General features: G+C 42.3%; 1 protein-coding gene across 2 annotated transcripts in view; it reads right to left on the reverse strand.

Moving 5' to 3' along the window:
* frmpd1a (FERM and PDZ domain containing 1a) overlaps positions 1-14261 on the reverse strand; it is a 49233-nt gene extending 34972 nt beyond the window's left edge. Inside the window, exons 1-2 of one of the 2 annotated variants that reach the window (XM_085770036.1) lie at positions 13730-14261; positions 2288-2401 (exon numbers count right to left, since the gene is read on the reverse strand). The gene's annotated coding sequence lies outside the window, so the exon portion shown is untranslated. Of the gene's footprint in view, positions 1-2287; positions 2402-13724 lie in introns of both variants that reach the window. The other variant, XM_085770045.1, reaches the window with a different exon arrangement.
* Between the last annotated feature and the right edge of the window lie 292 nt (positions 14262-14553).

The following is a 14553-nucleotide window of genomic DNA, read 5'->3' on the forward strand; positions in this document are numbered from 1 at the left end:
CCCACACTTACAATCTCTGTTGTACATTTATTCATCTGTTTTCACTCAATCCATATTCTTCTCTGTCTTCGCATTTCACACACAAACAGTTAAGCACAACATTGTGACATGTATTGATGAGACTGTGGGGTCACAGCTGGCAGTGAGAGACTGAAACGTTTAGCATTTAGATACTTGCCTGGTTTATTTAATCAATTTGAACATATGCATCATGGGGCGAAAGGAAACATCTGATGTTGATGGTTACTTATTACCAGTGATTAAAATAGCTACTTTTTTCAGTAACGAGTTATTAAAAAAGTTAGTGTTTCCCTTGTTACAACGCCATTATGACAGTGTGCTGTTACGTCGTTACTTGACTCAAGAAGTCCCATCAGAAAATAATACACCTGTTTAAGTGTAGGATGTTATATACACATATTCTTCAGTTCATCAACTGGTCGTAAAAAACTGTTTATCTGGAACTAACCAACTTACTAGTACTCACTCAGTATTCCTCCACACAGACAGGCTCGGCAACGCCCTGTATCACTCTGCCTATCAGCTGTTTGGATCAGCGGTGTGTGGAAGAGGCGGAGTGATACAGGGCGTCTCGGAGCCTGCCTGTGTGGAGGAGTACTGAGTGAGTTGTTTAATGCAGTAGTTACAGTAGATATTTATAAGAAAGTAATGCAATAGTTACTAACTCAGTTACTTTTTGGGGAAAGTAACTAGTAAAGTAACGGGCCCAACACTGCTTATTACATATCTTTAATGACCTTGGTCATTCTCTGATGTTTGTTGTCACCATGAGGTCAAAATATGTTATTATTAATATTACCTTGGTGGTTACGTTGACATGCTGAACTAATATAATGAACACATAGTGTAAATACTAATGCGTATAGAGACAATGAGCTGCAGCAGTGACGCAGCAGAGACATGTGAACACGGCTGATTATCTGCTGCAGCTCAGCTACCTCTGCTTCCAGGCTCACACCATGCACCCACCATGTTCCAGCCTAGGAACTGGTATTGAACTACTGTTATATAGGTTTAGCTTATACGCTTGAGTTAATATTCTATAAAATTTCCCCCATTATGCAATTTCTTAAAATGTAAAAAATAAAAAATCTTTTTCTGTGAAGTGTCTCAATCCACTCTGTAGTCATGTCTAACTCTTATTTCACGGCTTTGCTGGCTGTATGTTGTAGCTCTCTGCATGTGACAAATCAAACTTTGAACGGTTGTTTGGTGGAAAAATCACTGGCAACTGAAAGTGGAATGGGCTTCTATATAACTATATTGTGGCTGGGCTGTATGTATGGAGATATTACAGTTTTTTTGCTAAAACACATTTCTTGAAAATCTTCTGTGCTTTTTTTTAGAACTGGAAAAACAAACTACTTTCACCAATCCTCTGACTCTTATGCATAATCAAACACACACCTCAAAACAGTCTTATCTGACCTCAAAATCAATTCTTTATAACTGAGAAGAGGTATTTTATATATTTACTGTAAAAAAAAATATTCACAACTCAGTGAGAGTTACAGTATTACCTATTGTGAATACACACCCAGACTTGTATACGCACACACGCACGCACGCACGCACACACACACACACACACACACACACACACACACACACACACACACACACACACACCTCACAGATAATTTTCCTCCATGTTTCATGGTTCATGTTGGTTTCATCACATCATTAGTGAAGTGTTTTGAGTTGTTCTGTCAAAGCGATGACACCTGTGCTGTGCTTGAGTTTAACTTCTACAACCTGTGTGCAGTGTACAGCGTGTTAAATGTGTGAAAGTGTGTTTGGAGTTCAGTAGAAAGGTAAAATGAGATCTGCAACTTGCAGATTGTTTAGGATTTTCACCAAAACAGTGATTGATTCAATAAAATGGATCCAGGCCACTGATTTGGTTGTTTCTCTTTCTCTCTAAATGTTTTTGCATAAGGCTCTGAATGCACACACACACATGGATACACACACAATAACATACAGAGCAGGCAAATGGGATTAGAGTGTGTGTCTGCAGGCTGTGCATTTGTGCGTCACTCCTGCTGAGCCAGATTAGACTGAGCTTCACCTCAACCTTACAGGTCTGTTTAGGGTAACAGACCGGCTCAAACTATAACTCAGACGCTTCTCTCTGCCTGTCTCATTCACTTTCTCCTTACTCTCTCTTAATCTTCTCATAATGTCACCCTCTTTTTTTGCGTGCAGTCTGTTAAACATATGTGATTACTGAATCAGGATGGACATATAGTGTATATACACTCACCTGCTCACTGCCCTGCGTATCAGGGCTCCATGAGGGCGCCAGTTACAGTCCCGCTCTGCTCTCTGTGTGTCCATCACTCTGCTGAAGAGGACCAGGGTGGCTTGTCTTCATCTCCTGAGGGCAGAGTTGTAGTTGTAATCATACTGTCATCCCTTATAGGAAAGAGGAAAGATTGTCCTGTAGTCAGATGGACCAATAAAGGTGCAGCGGAAAGATATAGCTCCATAGGTGCAGGTGCAGAGGTATTATTATCTGTTATATGAGTGTTCAATGCACTACTCATGATTTTCATCTGAAAGGAAGAGGAAGCTAGAGTAAACAATGGAGGGGTGCTTCCCCCTTCATTCACATGCACCAATCAAACAGCTCGGTAATCATCACAGAGAGTGAGAAACGGAGTGTGTGAGGTGCACAAAGAGGGAGGGAATGAAAGGAGGATACACAGAGGAGGATGAGAGGAAAATGAGTGAAGGGAAAAGACAAGAACAGACAGCAAAAAAAGGCACAGTTTCCCATCAGAGAGTTTGACAGACACACACGGTGGCACAGAGAGAGAGAGAGAGGTCAGGAAAAGAGATATGGGATGGGAAGTTAAAAAAAAGGGAGAAAGAAAAGGGGGAAGAGAGTGAAGTGAGTCAGGGGATGAGAGGAGGAAGACAGAGAGACAGACGAGGAGAAAAAGACAGCAGGGCTCCGTCGCAGCAGGGACGGGCCTGCCTGGGCTGCATGTGCTGTTTGTGGAGTCCCACTTGCCCCTGCACTGCTCCAAACACCATCCATATTTAATGAGGCCCTTACAAAGCCCTGGGAAAAAGAGATGCTGGGAACTCTTCTGTCCCCCTCCCTCTTTCCCTCCCTCCCTCTCTCCCTCTCTCCCTCTGCCTTCCCACCACTCAAATTCTCACCCCTCAGTACTTCTCTTCTTTCATAATTCTCCCTCCTCTCGCTGTTTCCTGCCGTCTCTCTCAGCTTTTCTGAATCTGTCTCTTTTCATCATTCTTTAGCTATTTTTAAAGATTGATTGTTTCCTGCAGCTCCTCTGTGCCTCCAACTCCTCCCAAAGTGCGACAGGGTGTTAAGCGAGCACACAACTCTGAACTATTAGCTCAGCATGGAGCTGCCAGTGCAGTGTTAGCTTAATTTCAGTGTGTGTATTTCAAAACAGCTTGACATCTTCATTCTATGCTTAAGAACGGAGCCGAGAATCAGCTGTGCTCTCTCAGCCATAAGGAAACAGCGGCATGCACGTGTGCTGCCGTTCTCCTTCTCATCCTTACAGCCACTCGCATTCAAAAACAAATTGAGGCACATGCTCCGAGGTTGTGTATGTGTGTCTATGTGCAACGATGTGTTTGATTTTATGAGTGTATGTATGTTTTTATTATGTGAGTGAGTGGATGAAGTTTGTGTGTGCACGCGCGTGTGCCTGCGCGTGCTGGTCAGAGTGCTGCGTGCATCAATAATGTATCTAGATAATGCAGCCGCTTCACTCTAACAACAACTAACAGGCGCACCGACGCACAGAGGAAGACAGAGAATGAGGGGAAAGAGAGGGAGAGACATGGAGAGAGAGAGAGAGAGAGAAAAGACAAGAGATAGCAAAGAGAGGAAAGACGAGAAAGGGGAATGTGGGCGACATGAAGGTGAGGGTGTGACTGGTATAAGAACACATGTCAAGAGTTTAAATATTACTCAGGAACCCACTTAGAGCAGGTGGGTGTGGTTTATGTATGAAGCTCATTTAGGCACTATCAGTAACTGACTTTCACTTACTCTAAATGCAGCTATTGTCATTATATAGGATTGTTTTTCAGTTTGAAACCAATAGACATTATTGTCAAAAGCAATGACGATGACAAGTACTTCTCTTAACGCAAACAAGGATCTTTTTTTTAATGTTTGTGCCAAAACTAAACCTACTAGTGATAGTTTATGATGACAAAGTGCTGTTTAAAGGGGAACTATCCAAGTTCAGTCACTTTTCCTCTGTGTTGCTAACCCTCCTCCTGGCCATGTGCATTTGTTTTCAGTGAAGCCAGTGAGACATCAATCCATGGAGCGGTGGATAACATTATATAGAACACGGCTCTCTTGAATACTCGATTCTGATTGGTCAATCACCAATATTCTGCGGTGTTTATTTCTCGATAGACCACCGCAGAGTGGACCGTTGCTAGGGACTCCATAGCAACGGCCGACTGGCCCGGCGTCAGCTCTCCTCTCGTCTCGGTGGCACCGCGACTCCGTGACTCAAACGCACCCGTAACCTGTAATATCTTGTTTATGACAGATACGACTACACAGAATACACACATCGTAACGTAATCCATCGATCCACTGATTGATTATCAAAGGCTTCAAAAGCACGACGGGGAGGCTCAGCAAAACCTGCAGATTCGCTAAATGATGCAATTGAAAATCGATGAAAGTCGTATTTTGATCAACATTATGTTTCAAATTAATTAATTTAGTTGTAGGCCGTGTTCTAAGCGGGATAATGTATAGTTGGTCAGTTGTTATGGAGAAATAAACCCCTTCAGAATGTAATGTTCCATACATTCTGTCAGGCTTTATTTCTCCATAACAACCTCTGAACTATACATTATCCCTTACATATCATACACGCGTTACGATATGTATAATTGTGTAGTAATGTGTCATAAACAAGAGATTACAGGTTCCGGGGCGCGTTTGTGTCACCGTGCCGCCACAACGAGAGCTGGGACACCGGGGCGGAGGGTCTGATCTTGCAAGATTGGTTTTCGGCCAAGAGACACTAGGTGGAAGGCAGAGAGCCTCCATTCTCCCTGGAACTACCTACTGTACAAGTAATTTATGTACTGTAACCATCACAATTACTCCAAAGCTGTTAATTAAGGTAAAAATGTAGCATAAGCTAAAATTCCTGCATAGTTCCTCTTTCACTGCTGCAGTAGGGAAGCCTTTTCTGGAGACCTTCTCCTGGGCTGTTTTAGAGATATAAGAACATTTAACCTATATTTATTAACCAGGTAAGCCATTAAAGGGGAACTATGCAAGTCCAGTTGCTTTTGCGCTGCTTTGTGGAACCCTAAAGTTTCAGAGTGCATATTTTACAACACTGTTGTAAAAACTCCCAGCTAACCTTCCTCCCTCCCCTGCCTGGCCATGTGCATTTGTTTTCAACGAAGCTGGCGAGAAGGCAATCCATGGAGCGATGTCTACCAAGGTGGGTAACGTTAACAAGAGATTATGGATTATGGGTTGGTCATAGTGCTGTAAGAAAATGTTTCTGCTGAGATGAGATCTGGGACACTGGGTCAGAGGTGCTGATCTCGCAAGGTCGGTTTTTCGGCCAAAAGCCTCTAGGTGAAAGGCAGAGAGCCTCCATTCTCCCCATAACAAGTCATTTAACCATCACCATTACTCTGAAACGGTTTAATTAAGGTAAAAAAAAAAAATGTTCTAAAAAAAAAAATTCTTTGTTCTTAAGAACAAATTATTTTTTACAATGGGCAAGGCCCTTTGAGTGAGAGGGGGAAGGCACTAAAAATGATTACAAAGTTAAAGTTCTTGGCACACCATCAACAGATTATGCATACAAGTAGAATTATAAAACAATAATAAAATCATACAATTTTCAAAACAAAACACATAAGAAATCCATGATGTTAGGGGGTCTGGTAGCAGCATTTGCAACAAGCTACACAGGTGAGGCTGACAGGCCAGGGATGGTTTTGTCTTGCAGGATGAAGTTTGTACAGTGTCACCATAATCAAACATCAGAAGGACAAATGGCCTTCATGGTTGTTCCAATGGAAGACTTGTTGAAAAGACCTTTTATATAATAATACAATAGAATAATAATGCAGCACTGCAGAAGGAAGGTGGAACTCTGCTGGGATTACTAAAGGTTACTTAACTCTGTGTGCCAATTTAAACAATAAACATGTGATTCATCCAACCCCAGCTAACTCAAGAGTGAGGGAGACGTCAATCAAACGCAGCGTGTACACGCCCACACAGTCCTGATATCTAATCAACTAAGTGACTGAAATCAGTTGTGAGGCTTCACTGTACTGTGAGTGAGCTGCTACAAAGTGCTCTGGTTTCCTTCTGATTCTTCTCTTCATCTTCTATTAGTGTTGTTGTAAGGGCACGCTATTTACTGTTAACACCACAACACACACCTTTCAGAATGTGTGGGGGGGATAGAATATTTGGACACTTTCAGGAGAAAGTGAGGTCAGAGCGACAGAGGTGTAAACTGTCCGGACCCTGACAGATGCAACGAAGCAGCAGCGTGAGGGAGATGTCAATCTAGTGGTGTATTCATGCACAACACAGTCAGCCCTTCTAATCACAGCACATGTGTGAAAACACTTGTGTGGGTGGAAAACCCGGTGAAAAGGTGTCCACCCACCTTGTCATTCCATGGAAAAAAGGGGAAATCACAACCAGTGAGACTGACTTACTCACTTATTTTGTTTTTCCAGTTACAGTGGGACTGCACTGCAAAAACTCTAAATCTTTCCAAGAATTTTTGTCTTATTTCTTGTCAAAATGTCTCATTTCTAGTCAAAACTAATCTCTTTCCACTTAAAACAGGACTCATCACCTAAGAATTAACTTGTTTTTATATCAGTTTCATTTATTGCAAACACATTTTCACTTGAAATAAGTAGAAAAATCTGCCAGTGAAAGCAAGTTTGTTGTTGTTTGTAATAATGAAGAAAAACTTATAAGGGATAATGTATAGTTCGGAGGTTGGATGTATGTTCCATACTTCCTGTCGGGGTTTATTTCTCCATAACAACTGACCAACTATACATTATCCCGCTTATTACATGGTTTACAAGTAAAATAATTAATTTGAAACATAATGCTGATCAAAATACGACGTTCATCGATTTTTAATTGCATGATTTAACGAATCTGCAAGACTGGTCACGTCCGCTGTTTTGCTGAGCCTCCCGTTCGTGCATTTGAAGCCTTTGATATCAATCAGTGGATCGATGGATTCCCATACACGTGTTACAATGTGTGTATTTTGTGTAGTCGTATCTGTCATAAACAAGATATTACGGGTTATGGGTTACAGGGTGCGTTTGTGTCGCGGAGTCGCGGTGCCACCGAGACGAGAGCAGAGCTGTGACACCGGGTCAGAGGCTCTGATCGCAGGTTTGGTTTTCAGCCACGATGTGGAAGGAGCCTCTACTCTCTCTGTAACAAGTTACAAGTCATTTATCTAACATCACTATTAGTCTGAAGCTGTTTAATGATGGTAAAAATGAAACATAAGGTAAATATCCTGCATCTGTGCTGCGCTGATCAGAGCGGCGTCCCTAGCAACGGTCTGTAATACTTGACAATGGTCATTATACAGAAATAATGGACCGTAGAACGCAGCGATGGACCAATCGGAGAGCAGCATTCAATAGAGCCGTGTAAAGGTGCGTTCACATCAGACTTTTTATTTTTGTCGCTGTCGCTCAAAAAAAATCGCTGCAGTTGCTCGTCAGTTCAACAGATCGCTCTGATGACATCATTCAAGTGATTCCAGTGAATTTCACCTCGCTCGGAGTCGCTCTTGACAATGTACCTGCTGCCGCCGTTTACCTGTTGTGGAAGTCCCACAAGCGCTGTACAACGTGAAGCCGGCTTTGCTCTGCCGGACCGGTTGTTTCCATGATTTCAGTAGTTGTCATAGTTACGCATAGATTACGGCAGTCAATCAGCGCTGAGCGACAAGCGATTGACGGCCAGAGAGTTGGGATTTCTCATCTCATCTCATCTCGCTCCGTCGCTGTCACTCTGAGCCCCAGCGATTTGTCGCCTGTGCGATTAAACGCTCAGTCGCTCGTTTTCATTGACTTAATATGTAAACCTGTCGCCAGCGACAAAAATAAAGGGTCCAGTGTGAACGCACCTTAATAATAAGGTAATAAACACTACAGTATACTTTGACACACATTCTATTGCTTGGTTTTCTGTCTGTACAGAGAAGAGAATACTGATCTTCTAATATGGAAACTATAGAAAACAATATATTGTTTTTTTTAAATGCATAGATACATAGATGTTCTTTGGGAAAATCATGTTTTTTTTTTGGTCTAGGAAAAACAGAAAATGCTAAAGCTTTGTCAAAACTGTCATTGTCACAGGAAATTGTATGAGTGAGAATTTACTCAACAAACTTTGAAATACATATTCACATCATGGTGAGGTGATGGTGATATACATTCTTCATCATATATTACTGTACACTGCAGATGTATTTTCACTAAGGCAGCAGAGAGGGGACCCAATCCAATTAGCAGCTCACATAGTAGTCTCTCTCTCTCTCACACACACACACACACACACAAACACAATCCTTAACCTAATGACCTTTTAAGGTAAATGTCTCGTCCATCATTTAGCTTGTTGACTCAGACAGTGGGTAGCTGGTAACAGTCTCTTATGTTACAGGACATGCTTACATGCTTAACCTACATAAAGGTTATTCTGCTCTAGGAACACGTTTACATAGATTTCTGAAGAGGACTGATCTTGTTCACAGAGCAAAACTGAATGAATGTTTATATGACGTGTAGTATTTCTCTCATTCGCTGATTCATTGCAGTTTCTAATGAGCGCCAAGTCTCAGGAGCTAGACGGCTGGCTTTGAGTCAGAAAACACATTTAAGTTCGATTCTCCACTCCGTCAATAAAGTAAATGGGTGTTTACGGCAAATATGAAAATAGGATACGAGGTGTCACCGGTGCTATCGTTTTCATTCATGTGTATTTTTGTCGGTCTAATGTTTGTCTAAGTCTGCTCCTATTTATTTATTCCATCCAATTGCATCTGTTTGTGAACAGCCTTAGATAGTGAATCTCTATCTTCCTCCATCCCATTAGTGAAATATCTGTCTAACAATACTGAGAGAGGGGGAAGACAGAAACACACACCAACAGCCATTAGTCTTTGGTGAGACAGACACACAGCGACTGGCTTTACTGATCAGTAGGGTCATTAATCCACTGACATGTAAGCAGTTAGACTGAGTTTGGTAACTAAATCCATTAATGAGGGTGATGGTTCCAACACTGGTTTCCTTGATGTCTCCCCTTGTCAGATGATATAAGCTGGCAATCCCAAGACTTTTTGCTATTTACAAACTTCACTTCATCTGCAAGAACAGAAATAACATTTTACTTAATTAAACTGAAGTTGCTCAGCAACTGGAAATTGCCAGAGTAGTCAATGATAAAATCAGTTATTACTTAAAGACCTAATAGTTGCATAAGTGCATGGTAAAAAGCGATAAGAAACCAAGGCTGGGTGTGTCTCTGGTGTGATTCAGGTCAATCTTTTATATCAAAGGTTTTCAGCTGTTAAACTGGCACTAACGCAGACTGTACAAAATCCACATTGTTCAACGAAGCTTAAGTGATGTTATGTCTCATAAAACACACACATACAGGCACGCAAAGGGCTATTCATCCAGGGGAAACCTTGTTTCATGACAGACATTTTCACTGCTCATAGCAAAAAAAAGCACAGGGAACACATTTGACAAATGATGCTTCAGCTCTAGGGCTGGGTACCAAACTTCGGTTCTTTCATGGCACCGACTGAAATGCTTCGGTAGTACCAAGGATCAAAACATGCCTCGTCTTTCGGGACCAAGTTTCAGTGCCCAGAGGTTAATCAAGTGATCAAGATCTGATAATGCTGCCGGTGCCACTTTTTATGTCCTGTCCAGGGCGTCCATGTTTTTTTTTCATAAATTCATGAAAATGTAAGGTGTGAATTACAAAATTATGTATGAAAGTGGTTTTAAGTAATATAGTCAGGTTACAAAATTCATCTAAACAAAGTGACTGCAATGTAGTTGTAACACATGCCAGGGTGTTCTACCTGTTGACCCTTAGAAAAGCCGCTGGTTGGAATGGAAAATGTAATTTTCTTATTGTTAAAATTGATATTATAAAATTGGTATCGAAAAAGTATCATACAGGAACCGGTATCGAAGTGAAGGTATCGGTATTGGTACTGGTATCAAAATTTTTTTGATTGATACCTACCCAGCCCTATTCAGCTCCTTCAAATATGTCACTCAGCCAGCATACAACACCGGTCTCTGAAACAGCACCCTGGTATAGGCTGAGCAGTGTGATATACACTTTGGTCCCATTTTTTTTTTTTTTTTAATGGGAACCACCACCCAGGTCTGCCCAAGTCTACAGGCACTGTCCCCCATTCAACACTGTAGGGACATGTCAGCCAAGACAGACCCACACTATCCAGAGCCTTCAGCCCTTCAGCATCAATCTCATCCACTCCTAGTGCCTTTCCACAGAGGAGCTTCAATGACTTGAGGAGTTCTTCAAGTGGTCCTTATGCCAGCCAATAATATCCCTGGTCTGAGTTAGCCGCTCTCCTGTCCTGCTAAAAGTCCAGTTTCCCCTTTTATTTGACCATGATTTGCAGAATCTCCCTGAGGTAGGCTGAAAGTCCTTCTCCATGGCCTCACCAAACTCTTCCTATACCCAGGTCTGAGCACCTGTGACCGTCACAATATGTGTTTCCTTTGGTCTGGGGATCTGGTTAGGGTACCTCCTGGACGCCCTCTATTGGCATTATTCCAGGCATGTCCAGCTGGTAGGAGCCCTGGGGGCAGACTAAGAGCATGCTGGAGAGAGATCATATATCTCATCTGGCTTGAGAAAACGTCCGGCTCCCCCAGGCAGAGCTGTAAAGCATCGCTAGGAGGAAGGACGTCGACTGCCACTGCAACCTGACCTCAGACAAGCAGTAGGAAACAGATAGATGGTTGGATTTATTGTTTATTGTAAGATCTCACTTCATCAATGGATGGATCTCCAGGTTTTATAAATCTATGTAACTGTATAAACCTTGAAATAGTGTTTTTTTTTTACTGAGGTTATGAGCACAGATTGTTGAGGTAGCTGCAGAAAGCTTAAACTGCACTGCTGCCTCTAGTGATTTATTTACTACAGTGTAAGCAACTATATTTCTCCTGACATACAGTAGTATTTATTTATTTATTTAGTATTTGTGGGTATGCAAGTGAGAGTATTTTCTGACAAATGCTGAAGCATTACTGACACACTGCTATTTGTTGTGTTAAGTGTCTTTCTTGGACCTATGCCTATGACATTTTAATTAAAATAAGTGCCAATGAGTCATTTATTATTTACAAATTTAAAGAAATTACAAATACACCCTCATATGCATTTATCTGCTTACTTACGTAAAAGGTGCCACACTTTGATGTGCTGTTACACACTTGAGTACAGGTTTTACAGGTTGCCACTATCACATCTGTTCATTTATAATATACATAGGTTAAATATAAAGTAGGATCTATTGACCGACTCAGCAGACAGGTATCGGTTTATTGATCAGCTCTGTCCAGTAAGGGCTGATGGATAACCTGTCCTCTGATAGGCCTCCTGCACTAAAAGCGCTTAAAGAACTATTTCTACCGTTGTCGGAAATAGTTCTTTCAGATGGAAGCCAAACTTGGCTGAAAGTGCTGTCTATATGGCAGAGGAGATTAAGGGTGACCCAAAACCTTTTAGAACTCATTAGAGCAGTTCCTCTTAACCTGCTTACTTTCTGATTCACCGCTGTGCAGTGATAAGTCAGGAGAAAAGCTGGAATTTTTGGGTGTGTATGGCAGAAGCAGATTTGACCACTTCAGATGTTTTGAGAGACGTTTTAGAGGGATTTACCTCTTACAATATTCAGGTTTCAAAAGAAGCCTAAGTACAGAGCCATGTGAGGTCTGCTGCTGAGCACTGGGGTCAAGAGTTCAACATGGAACTTAATGAGTTTGGAGAAATAAAGAAATTGACTGTGCTGCTTATTTCACCACTGAATCTCAAGCTTTGAGGCCTTGAGAGGGAATAAGAAGCTACAGTAACTAGGTTTCATAGTTGTGTGTGAGTGTGTGCATACAGTAGCTTCGTGTAAAGCAGTTGGTCTTGCAACAATACTATGCTATTGCTAATACATATTATTATTACAATTATTATTTGCATCGCAGTACCAATGATCTACCGAGATCACACACATTGTCTGAGAGTGTGCTTGTATGACTGTGTCCTGTTTTTTTTTGTATGCACGCAGTTACGTACAAAGAGGTTGACAGACACACCCCAAGTTTTCGCTCGGTATTAAACTTGACAAATACGACGCATCAAAAATGTAGCCGAGCCTAAAAATAACATCATAAATTAGTAAAGCCTGGGAGGGCCGTCAGAACGCTGCCGGCCTCATATTCTTCTTCTTCTGCTTCTTCTTCCTCTGTTTCAATTCTGCGCTCAGTGTCAGGGTTCGCTTTTGTATTCTGTATTCTCTTCACCAAACACAGACGCACATGTAAAAACTGCACACACCTGATCTGTGTGCACACAGTTCACATGCAAAACGGGGTCAGGGCCCCACATACACACACGACTGCGGGGTATGCCCTGTGTTGGCACGTTACAATGGGATCGACACAGCGTGTGTATGTGTGTGCTGTGTTCCAAGGGGCTGAAGCATGATGCAGCAAAATATCTGGAGCAACATCTCACTGTGAAATGCATGTAGTAATAATGAGTGTCTGTGTGTGTGTCTGTGCACAATATGTGTTTGACTCTGTGGCCGTGCATGTTCCTGCTTGCAGCGATGCATTAGTAAACCGCATTTTGATTTCACACAGACTGCGTACTATTAGTGTGTTCATCAATTCTTTAGCAGCAGTTGGATATAGAAAATGACTGAGTCATTTGCTTTGAAAGGAGTCAGGGGGATGCCTCGGTCTGTTTGCATCTAAACTGAATGAAGTCAAACACCGTGGGCACTAGGACCACCCACCACCACCCCGGTACCTTCCAGTCCTTTCTCAGACAATTAAGCTGAAAAGTCTCTCATCGACCTGTCTCCTCCCCTTCACGTGCACCCCTCCTTCATCATATGACTAAGGCTGCACTTTCCCAGGTGAAGTCATGAATGGGTGCCTCGTTTCACCTGCACTACCCCTGCTGCTGGACTATTTTCTATCATCTGTTTTTTAATGGATGGTGTGGAGGTGGCAGTGGGGGGTTTGGAAGAGTGGGTGTGTGTCAATTTGTTTACTTTATTGATGAAGACAATTTTGCTCATTTAAGCCACACATTACACATTATTGTTAAACTTAACGGGTTTACAATAGGCTGGTGTAATTAAAGACTTTTAGCACTTAAGTCAATTTTCTTTTCTTTTTTTCCAAATTTCAATTATTTATTTTTCAAATGTTGGCGTTCATGGAGCCAAAGCATCAAGATTTGCTAGCTAGTTTCCAGCCTGGAACTGAACAGAAACAGATACAATATCAACTGACGAAGCGTTGTCAACACTTACAGGCACATATGAATGTAATTCAGTCTAACTGGCTGTACATTAGTGAGGTGTAAAGACCTTACTGAGTGGCGGCTGTCTCCGGTCTAATCCCTCCTGAGCGCAGGGCGGGCCGTCCCGGTCCTCCTGGATGTGGAACAACTTCGAAAAGCGCCTGAAAAAAAAAAAAAGCCGAAGCTGTCCTCTCCTCAGACAGAGAGGAGGTCAGTTAATCCACATCACCTGGCGACAGGGCGGCACGAGGACCCCCGAGAACAAGCAACAACAACAACAAAAAGGTGCGTTTGATAAAAGTCCCAGAGCAGGTGAGATGCGAGCGGGGAGCGGCGCGCGGCTTAAGCGACAGTAATCTTCTCTCACTCCTTCAACACTCCTCCATCTCTCTCTCTCTCTTTATCTCTCTCTCTTTATCTATCTCTCTCTCCTCCCGCTGGCCGTCGCTCTCTCTCGCACGCGTGTGCGCGCTTAAACTTTTGATAGTGATGACGAGCCCATCGCTTCAGAGAGACAGAAAAACTGTGAGGCACCCCGCGAGCCCAGTGTAGGCTACAGTACATGCGCCCGCACCTCACACTCTGCGCGTGGCTGTCCGCTCTCATCCGAGGGATTCATGCACGTGCTTGCTTGCGTGCGTGCGTGCGTGCGTGCTTGATCCCAAGAGGCCAGGAGACCTAATGCTGGTTTACAGTGAAATACGCCCTACCTACATCGCTATAAAAAAAATACTACAGCTTTAAATTCAATTACATCACACATGTAGAGGCTAACGTGATTATAATAAAATGTAATAAAACAACAACATGGTCAGTTCAGAAAATATAACCAAGTGTCGATAGATAGATAGATAGATAGATAGATAGATAGATAGATAGATAGATAGATAGAGACT

Source organism: Trachurus japonicus, chromosome 1, assembly GCF_045865225.1.
Source record: "Trachurus japonicus isolate A0001 chromosome 1, Traja_1.0".
Taxonomy (NCBI): domain Eukaryota; kingdom Metazoa; phylum Chordata; class Actinopteri; order Carangiformes; family Carangidae; genus Trachurus; species Trachurus japonicus.